The sequence below is a fragment of the Sciurus carolinensis genome, chromosome X (assembly GCF_902686445.1).
Source record: "Sciurus carolinensis chromosome X, mSciCar1.2, whole genome shotgun sequence".
NCBI lineage: Eukaryota > Metazoa > Chordata > Mammalia > Rodentia > Sciuridae > Sciurus > Sciurus carolinensis.
Window position 1 is genome coordinate 31450532 of NC_062232.1, and position 10240 is coordinate 31460771.

Sequence of the window (10240 nt, forward strand, 5' to 3'; positions counted from 1 at the left end):
GAAGAGGTGGCTAGCTGGCAGCTTCCCAGGGTACCAATTATAAGGGGCACTAAACATCCCTAGAAATGTATTGAGGTGGAGAACTACCCTCAGGAAGAATACAGTATGAGCAGGAAGGAATAGTGTTCACTTGAGTAGACAGATGAGGTGGAGACCCCATGCTTGAAGAGAAATTCATGGTTGATAAATTGCCTTCTAAGAAGGACAGGTCTGGTTAGAGGTGGGGCTTTTGTTTTGCAGAATGGAGCACACGTCCAGCCAGATGTGAGTTGCTAAAAACACGGGAACAGCAAGACCCTGTCTCTAAATAAAATATTAAAAAGGGCTGGGATGTGGCTCAGTGGTTAGGCAGCCTTGGGTTCAATCCCCAATACCAAAAAAAAAGAATACAGGAAAAGAGGGATTTGCCTTCACTGAGGACTTCCTCTTCACCCTTTCCACCAGGTAGATGTGACTCAAAATAAATGTTGTACAAATATTTAAAGAGCATCTGAGAAGTGCACCACATCATCAGTTTATGTATTGGCCCAGCTCTGTGAATGCACCAGGTTTCCATTCCTGGATTGAGCATAGTAGTAATGAATAAGTGGGCATTTTTCTCTGGGACTTGAAGATGAGACCCCAGACTAAGGGGTTGGAGAAGGAAGATACATTTTCTTTTTTTTTTATTTCCTTGTCTTCAACCATTTCCTTTAATAGGCTAACAAACACAAATTGAAACACATGTGAATCATGCTTGGTTCTGAGAGAGTGAAGGGATTTCCCCCATATTTAAACATATTCACATAGTTATATAAACCTAAATATAGAACCAGTTTTGAGATATCATTCATCATTTTTATGAAATCTTGAACATTACTAATTAAGTCCAACCATAACTTTAAAAAGGGGAAACAGTGATAGAATTTACTGAAGTGATAGTATAACCAAAATATTAATTTAACTATAGGTCAATTTTACTTAAATCAGGACTATGCAACAAAAATAATTTTGTCAGTCATTCCTGATCTGAATTCACATCAATTAAATGTGATACACATAAAAAAGCCATGAAACATTTCTGTTGGTAATAAATAAGGCAGTGGCTATTACTCATTAGTAGCTTTTTTGAGAGATAAGCTAGTAAGTATGCCCTTTCTCCCTTCTTCTTAATGCCAGCAAAGGTTATTTTTGTTCCAGAGATGTACTTTTAGGGATTTCCCAAATACTCCATCCCCAGGTGATGCCTTTGTTCCTGTTGGCATCTGTGTAAGAGAATCCAGCAACCTCACCTGTCTTCTGCCCAAACAGTCCATGGAGATTTGGCCCAGTCTTGTGTTTGTCTCCCTTTGCCATGGTGTGGCTCTGAGCACATTTCTGAACAAAATTCTTCTTGCCTTTCTCAACATCACCCATTTTTAATTCATTCTTTCATCACTAGCTCAAAGAAGGTTCCCACTCAGAAGCTGGCTATCCCAATCTCTTGGCAGATACATTTTCAATATCCTGTGAACATTTAAGAATCACTGGGTCACTGGGACTCTGAATGGGGGCTTTTGGGAAGAAATAAGAGGGGTAATTTGCCAAACTTTGCCATGATCTGCACATATATTCATTTCTGCCTTCTCCCTGCCATCTACCTACATGAGCTACCAATGTACTCTTCTAAACATCCTGTTCTGATGGGAATTTTGGCTCTTTTGTTTGTTTTTAATTAACAGGCTTTATTTCTTTTTCTTTTTTTGGCACCAGGGATTGAACTCAGGGGCACTCGATCACTGAGCCACACCCCCAGCCCTATTTTGTATTTTAATTAGAGACAGGGTCTCACTGAGTTGCTTGGTGCCTTACTTTGTGCTGAGGCTGGCTTTGAACTCGAGATCCTCCTACCTGAGCCTCCCTAGCCACTGGGATTACAGGCGTGCACCACTGTACCTGGCTAACAGGCTTTATTTCTAAGAGCAGTATTAGATTTACAGAAAAATTAAGCAGAAACTACAGAGTTCCAATATACCACCCCCACCCCAGCTTCTCTCATTGTTAATACCTTGTATCAATGGGGTATATTTGTTAGAATTGATGAGCCTATATCGATATGCTATTTTTAACTAAAGACCATAGTTTCTACTAGGGTTTATTCTTTGCGTACCACAGTTCTATTCATTTTTATAAATACATAATATAAGATATACACAACTGCATTATCATGCCAAGTAGTTTCACTGCCCTCAAAATTTCCTGTGCTCCAAACCCTAGCAGTCACTAACTTTTTACTATATTCACAGTTTAGTCTTCTTTCAGAATGTCATATACTTAGAATCACATGGTATGCAGACTTTTCCGACTTACTTCTTTTGCCTAAAAATAGGCATTTCAGGTTCCTCCACATCTTTGTGATTTGATACTTCATTTTAAAAAAAAAAGCTGTGGGAATCTGGGCACCATGGCACATACCTGTAATCCCAGTGACTCAGGAGGCTGGGGCAGGAGGATCACAAGTTCGAAGCCAGCTTCAGCATCTTAATGTGAGACCCTAAGCAACTTAGCATAACCCTGTCTCAAAATGAAAAATAAAAAGGGCTAGGGAAGTGGCTCAGTGGTAAAGCGCCTCTGGGTTCAATCCCTGGTACCAAAATAAATACTTAAAAAATTTAAAAATTGTGGTAAGAATACTTAACATGAGACCTACCCTCTGCAAAAGAAATACCCTTTGAGGGTAGCAGGTATGAGGGATTGGGTGCAGGGGCATTTGATCACTGAGCTACATACCTAGTCCTTTTTATTTTTTATTTTGAGACAGTGTCTCACTAAATTGCTGAGGCTGTCCTCAAACTTATGATCCTCCTGTCTCAGTCTCCCTAGTTGCTGGGATTAGAGGTGTGTGCTACCATGCCTGGCCTCAACAAAGTTTTAAATGTGCAATACAGTATTTATTCTTGTTGTTGTGCTGTTTCTAAGTAGAGGGAGAAAGAGAAAATAATGTAACTCTGAGGAAATAACAATTTTTAAAAATCCCTTCAGATGCTGGGCGTGGTGGTACGCATCTGTCATCCCAGTGACTCAGAAGGCTGAGGCAGGAGGATTGCAAGTTCAAAGTCAGCCTCAGCAATTTAGTGAGGCCCTAAGAAACTTAGAGAGACCCTATCTCTAAATAAAATATAAAAGGGACTGGGATGTGGCTCAGTAGTAAAGCACCCCTGAGTTCAACCCCTAGTACTCACCCACAAAAATCCTATCAGGTGATGGGAAGTCTGCATTTGTTTTGCTAGTTATTTTGTTGCTGTTATGAGCTACAAACAGTGGCCTTACTTATTTATCTTATCATGTTTAGTACAAAATTAGTAGCAAATTTAATGCTTATAATTTTAGTGCAAAATTAGTAGAAGTTTTATGTTCATTTTTTTCCTGTAAACCTTATATTGCTCTTAGAAATACAGTCTATTAATTAAGGACAAACTAACAAGCCAAACTTCCTATCAGAACAGGAAGTTTAGGAGAGTAAATTGGCAACTGATATAGATAGGTGGTAGGGACAAAGCAGAAATGAACATATGCGTAGACTTAGTCTATGACAGGTTGGAAAATTACCCCTCTTATTTCTTCCAAAGAAGTAGTTGAACATGTTGACTTCTAAGCTTCTGTATGGAATAGAATGTATCCTAGACCAAAGCTATATGCCACTGTACATGCTTTACATGTTTCAAATTCTTTTTTTTTTTGTACCAGGAATTGAACCCAAGGATGCTTAGCCACTGGGCCACATACCCAACTCTTTTTATTTATTTTTTTATTTTTTTTGAGACAGGGTCTCACTAGGTTGCTTAGAGTCTCGTAAGTTGCTGAGGCTAACTGTAAATGGCCTAAACTCATCAATCAAAAGACATAGACTGGCAGATTGAATTAAGAAACAAAGACCCAACAATATGCTGTCTCCAAGAGACTCACCTCATAGGCAAAGACATCCACAGACTGAAGGCAAAGGACTGGAAAAATATATCTCTCACGTGCATCACGTAAACAAGCAGAGGTTTCTATCCTCATATCAGATAAAGTGGACTTCAAGCCAAAGTTAATCAGAAGAGACAAAGAAGATCATTTCATATTGCTTAAGAGAATTATACATCAACAAGACATAGCAATCATAAATATGCCCCAAACAATGGAGCATCTACATACATCAAACAAACCCTTATCAATTTCAAGAATCAAATAAACCACAACACAATAATACTGGGTAACTTTAGCAAGTCTTGCCACTGGATACATCTTCCAAACAAAAACTAAATAAAGAAGTTGTAGAACTGAAAACTACACTTAATAATTTATACTTAGCAGACATATTAGAATATTTCATCCACCAAGGACTGAATACACTTTCTTCTCAGAAGCCCATGGATCCTTGTCTAAAATAGACCATATCTTACACCACAAAGCAACACTTAACAAATACAAAAAAGCAGAGATAATACCTTGCATCCTATTAGATCATAATGGAATGCAATTAGAAATCAACAATAAAATAAAAAAATAGAAGCTGCTCTAACACATGCTTCAAATTCTAATGTCTTGTTCATTAAATTCACTTTCGTAGTAGGTCTAACATGTTCTACTACGAGTTATTCCTGACTTTTTAAAGATTGTTTGTTTGTCCTTTGATGATTGATTATATGTCACCTATTCCTGTATTTTGTACTTATTCATCTTTGGAGAAAAGCACACTTGCTGAATTGACACTCGCAGATTGAATGAGTATCCAGTTTCTGTTTTTTAAGATATGGACATGGTAAAAGAGTCATGTTGAACAACTCTTCTTGGTGTTCAGCTATCGAACCTGCTCTTGTTTCAATTTTTGCTCACTTTTTCCTGCAAGTCTTAACTCTGATGCCATCAGTTGCTTTGCCTCCCCCCAATAAATTGGGCAATGACAAGGATCATCATGATATTCTGTATATAAAGACAGTTAATGCAGGGCGCAGTGTTGCATGCCTGTAATCCCAGCAGCTCAGGAGGCTGAGACAGGAGGATTGCAAGGTCAAAGTCAGTCTCAGGAACTTAGCGAGGCCCTAAGCAACTTAGTAAGACCCTGTTTCTAAAAAAAATAATAGTAATAACAAGGACTGGGGATGTGGCTCAGTGGTAAAGCATCCCTGGATTCAATCCCTGGTACCAAAACAATTAGAAAGAAGGAAGGAAGGAAGGAAGGAAGGAAGGAAGGGAGGAAGGAAGGAAGGAAGGAAGGAAGAAAGGACGAAAGAAAGAAAAAGAAATCCATGTAGCTGAAGTGCTGACAGAGAGTAAAGGAGAATCTGAAAGATGATCAGCTCAGATCCCACATTCAGCCACAGAAGCCCCCATGTTTTGTCAACTCTTCCTTTCAACCTCATTCTTTCTCAGCTATCCTATATGAAGAGAAAAGGTGGCAGCCAAAGTTTTAGATTTCATGTGGGAGTGTGACAGAACTGCTGTCACCCTGCAATGATACAGTAGTCACGGGTCAGAACATTTTCTGAAAGCGCTAGATAATAAATCAGGTTTCGTGGGCCATATGGTCTTTGTCACAACTACTCATCTCTGCTTTCGGAGCACAAAAGCAGCCATAAACAGTACATAAAAGAATGTGTGTGGCTATGTCCCAATGAAAACTTTACTAACAAAACCAGATGGCCAGCCTGTGGGTTGTGGATTGCTAATTTCTGTGATCCTTGCACTGAGGAATGAGGTTTATTTAATTCAGATAACAACAACAACAAAAAGAGTAAATGCTGAAAACTCTCAATATGCTTCTAGCTTTTTGAAATATACAGTTCATTATTGTTATATAGAGTCACCCCATGTGCAATAGCACACAGGAATTTCTTGCTCCTATCTAACTGACAAGTAGATAAAGTTATAAATATTGCTAGGTGCCATGGTGCTCACCTGTAATTCCAGCAACCAGGGAGGCCAAGGCAGGAGGATTTCAAGTTTGAGGCCAGGTTCAGCATTTTAGTGGGACCATGACTCAAAATAAAAATAAAAAGGGCTGGGGAGGTGGCTTAGTGGTAAGGTGCACCTGGGTTCAATCCCCAGTACACACACAGAAGAAGAAGAAGAAGGAGGAGGAGGAGGAGAGGAAGGGGGAGGGGAGGAGGAGGAGAAGGAGGAGAAATGGAAGGAAGGAAGGAAGAATAAACAAAGAATAAGAGTAGATGTTGAGGGTAAAAGTGATGAACTGTGCTGGATATTTTCAGTTTGCCCCCCCACACCTACTCTTTCCAACTTTCCAGACTTCTTTGTGCTTTATTCCTTTGCCATCTGGCTTTCAGTTGGTTTTAACCAGTCGCAGCCATAGCAGGAGATCAGAGAACAGGAGGAGAGAAAGGTCATGGTGTTATTTCCCATGCTCCCTTCCTGCTGGGCTGAAGTTTGTTAAAGCCTGTGTTCCTTCGCCATAGCTCCTGTCAGGTGGTCTTTCCTAAAACTATACCTACAAGGTTATCTTTCTTTTCTTCTTTCCTCCTTCCCTCTCTCCCTTCCTTCCTTCTTTCTTCCTTTTCTCCCATTTTTCCAGGGAGTCAAACCCAAGGGCACTTTGCCACTGAGCTATGTCCCCAGATCTTTTTATTTTTCATTTTGAGAAGGGTTCTCACTAAGTTGCTAAGGCTGACCTCGAACTTGCAATCCTTCTGCCTCAGCCTCCTGAGTCACTGAGATTACAGGTGTGCATCACTGTGTTGGCTATAACTATACCTGCAATTCTTTCTGGATTCTAATAATCACTCCCTCCCCTGACCTTCAGGTCTAGAGTAAATGCCCTCTTGATGCTACTAACTTTGAAGTGGGAACACCTCTTATTGAGTTCCTTTTACCATGTCCATATCTTTATAAATAGTCCTTTCATTAAGCCTTCTTCAATTTCCATTTGTGTCTGTCATTTGTTTCCCATGAGGATCTTGACTGAGAAAAATGTCATTAATTTTAAAATACTCACCTCTTCAAAGATGTTAAAATGTGAACAAAGCATTCACCTTAGGATCATTGAACTATGCTAGTTGGCAACTAGTCCTGATGAATGAATGAACCAATGACTGATTAGCATTCACAGTGCAGCTCAAAAACCAGTACAGTGTAGTGGTATGATAGATTGGGTGTTGTTTAGAATGAACTTCAAAAATCAGAACTGATACTGCTTCTTCCTGAGAACTTAGATACTCTTTCTCAGGCTTGCTTCTGGTAAGTAGCAAAAAGGTCATGGTCTTGCCCAAGACTCCTAGTTGTTACACCAGAAGTGTAATGGTTAATTTGAATTGTCAACTTGCTACTCCGATCATCTCAGGATATCAGACTCTCACTTCTTCACTCTTCCAAAGCAGACTCTGCCAGTGATTCTCCGATCATCTGAGGATATCAGACTCTCGCTTCTTCACTCTTCCAAAGCAGACTCTGCCAGTGATTCTCCAGGTAGTTTCCAGAAGCCCTGGTCTCAGACTAGGGCAGCACTGTTGATCCTTTTTGTTCTGGGGCTTCTGCCTCTTGGACTGCACAGCTACTGGTTCTTCCAGCTCTCCAGCTGCAGACGGCCATTATGGACTATCCAGCTTCTGGTCATGTAAGCCAATCTAATAAATCCCCCTTTTTATAATCATACTTCTTGTTTATTCTGTTCCTTTAGAGAACTCTGACTAATACAAGTAGTGAAAACATTAAAATGCTATTTAGTCATTGTGTTTCTCATGAAATGAGATAGTTCCATAGCAAATTTTACCAACATGGGTACAGTTCTGCTTTTTATGAAGCAGTACAAGTCACTGTTGTTTGTGATGCTTCAAAAACTGAGTTCCAGTCTTTTTGCAAGAAGAAAATACCCCACCACTGTGGGAACATACCAGATTCCTCAGGAGTGACAGTTAACACATTTACTGTGCTATGAGAGAGCTGGAATATATTATGGGCAAGCCTATTTTAACAGACATGGTCTTCCTTACTGCCCTTATTTCTAAAACATCTTTTAGTCTAAGTTACCTATCTAGAATTTACCAACCCTTCGGCAATACGACACATTAGAATTGTATAGGCTGTCATATTACAGAACATCAGCAAGGACTGATGCTACTCAACATAGAACAAGAGCTGCTACAACTTTGAAAAACTCTAATGCTCTAATGCATTTTCTTTCCTAATTTCTAACTCCTTGATTGTCCTGATAGAGACAGAGGGACAAGTGTCTTACCTCTGGACTTCAGTGTGGTGCTGGTCCAGGACAAGGAGCTCGCATCAGAATGTAAATCAATGTGCTGTTCCCTTCATTGAGAAAGTTTTGCTATCAAAATGTAACAACTGAGCTATACATGGTGGTACATGCCTGTAATCCCAGTGAGGAGTCTGAGGCAAGAGGATCACAAGATCAAAGCCAGCCCCAGCAATTCAGCAAGGCCCTAAGCAACTTTGCGAGACTCTGTCTCAAAATAAAAAATAAAAAGGCCTGGGGATGTAGCTCAGTCGTTAAGCACCCCTGGGTAAAATCCCGAGTATCAAAAACCAGAAAAACAAACAAAAAACCCCATTGAATTAAATGACATGTTTATTGACATTGTTGATTTACAATCTCCAGCAACCTCCTCATCTCCTTGTGCTCCAGCAATAAATGTTCTAGGGACCAGCAACCAGAAGGAGGCCACACTCTGAGGAGCATTACATTTTTCTTAGAGAAGGTTGTCCTTTCTTTCATAATGCTAATATCTCTTGGTTGAGAAGTAGTGGCAATATCCTCCTAATTTCCCACTACCCCTTTTGATTGATCATTCTTTCCTAGTCTACGCAAAAGTCCCTTTCTGAGATTCCTTCCATCTACCACATCACTCACCACCATCCCCCCTTACAGTCACCTATCTATACTCAGTTCTCTCCTCCACTCTGGTAAGTGCCTTTGAACTTTGACTCTTATCTCTTTTGCCTCAGGTCTTGCCTGCATCTTGGGAAGTCTCATCATCCATGTGAACAACTCATCAACTCCCTGTTATGATAATGTCCATGATGCTTTCTTCCTCTTTTCCAAATACCTCCTACCTTTATATTCATTTTACTCACTCTTTTTCAAATTTAAAATATTTTTTAGATGTTGATAGACTTTAGATCTTTATTTAATTCATTTATTTTTATGTGGTGCTGAGAATCGAACCCAGTGCCTCACATATGCTAGGTGAGGGCTCTATCACTGAGCCACAACTTCAGCCCCATTTTACTCACTCTTCAAGCATATTAGGATCACTAGCCCTTTCCCATATTCTTTCAGTACACCAGCCCCACTCACTACTGTCTTAATTTCCTTTCAGACTGATCCTGGTCTTTATGGGTCATCACATGATCCATTTTCTCAATGCTATAATCAGCTCCCTCAAGTTTGTCTTGCTATCACACCTTCACTATAACCATCCACCCCTGGATTAGTCCTCCAGTATGCCTTCTCTCTTCCTCAACCTGAGTAACAAAGCATTGCTAAAGAAAAATGTCCAATCATGCTGATTGATTTCATCATGGCTTATAAGATATTTCTCCTAGAGGTACTTGAATATCTGTTAACTATAGAATTGTAAGGAAGAAAAGTCTAAGAAATCTGTGTTTGAAGACTGAAAGCACCCAGAAACCACTCCAGATACTGGAACTCACACAAGAAACTTTATTAGCAGACAAACAAAGTGTCTGCTCTTAAGGACAAAAGAGAGAATGAGAGTGAGAGTTAAAGTAAAGAAAGAGCAAATAGCAGGGGAATTACCCTTAAACAGTGAAAGCCCTTGGGCCAACTGTACCAATGACTGACAAGGAAGTTAATCTAGATTACAATATGGTGTGCGGGGAGGCGGCAAAATCAGGGGAGAAATAGCTGCAGCCTTGTTCCTTACAAAGACCACACTTTCAATTTTGCTATCTTTATCATTCAGGAATGAATTACAATGAACAGAATTTACTACATCTTTTTCAAGGAAGAATTTTCTTCTGATGGAGGGCTGAAGAAATAGACTTTATGGTGAATTTTCATTTTTTCTTTTTTTTTGTGGTGCTAGGGATTTGAACTCAGGGCCTTGTGCTTGCAAGGCAAGCACTCCACCAACTGAGCTATCTCCCCAGCCCTTTATGGTGAATTTTCAAGAACAACTTCCTGAAACACCTGGAACTGCCAAGGAAACTTCCAAGAAACTGTAAAATCAAGAGTTGGTCTATCAAATTGGAAAGCCACAATTAACATCCCAGACCTTCCTTCAATGTGCTTTGGATGACCTTACTG

At 39.8% G+C, this 10240-nt stretch overlaps 1 pseudogene; it reads right to left on the bottom strand.

Annotated features, from left to right (window-relative positions):
• Positions 1-1088: 1088 nt before the first annotated feature.
• Positions 1089-1407, bottom strand: LOC124972540 (cytochrome c, somatic-like; annotated as a pseudogene).
• Between the last annotated feature and the right edge of the window lie 8833 nt (positions 1408-10240).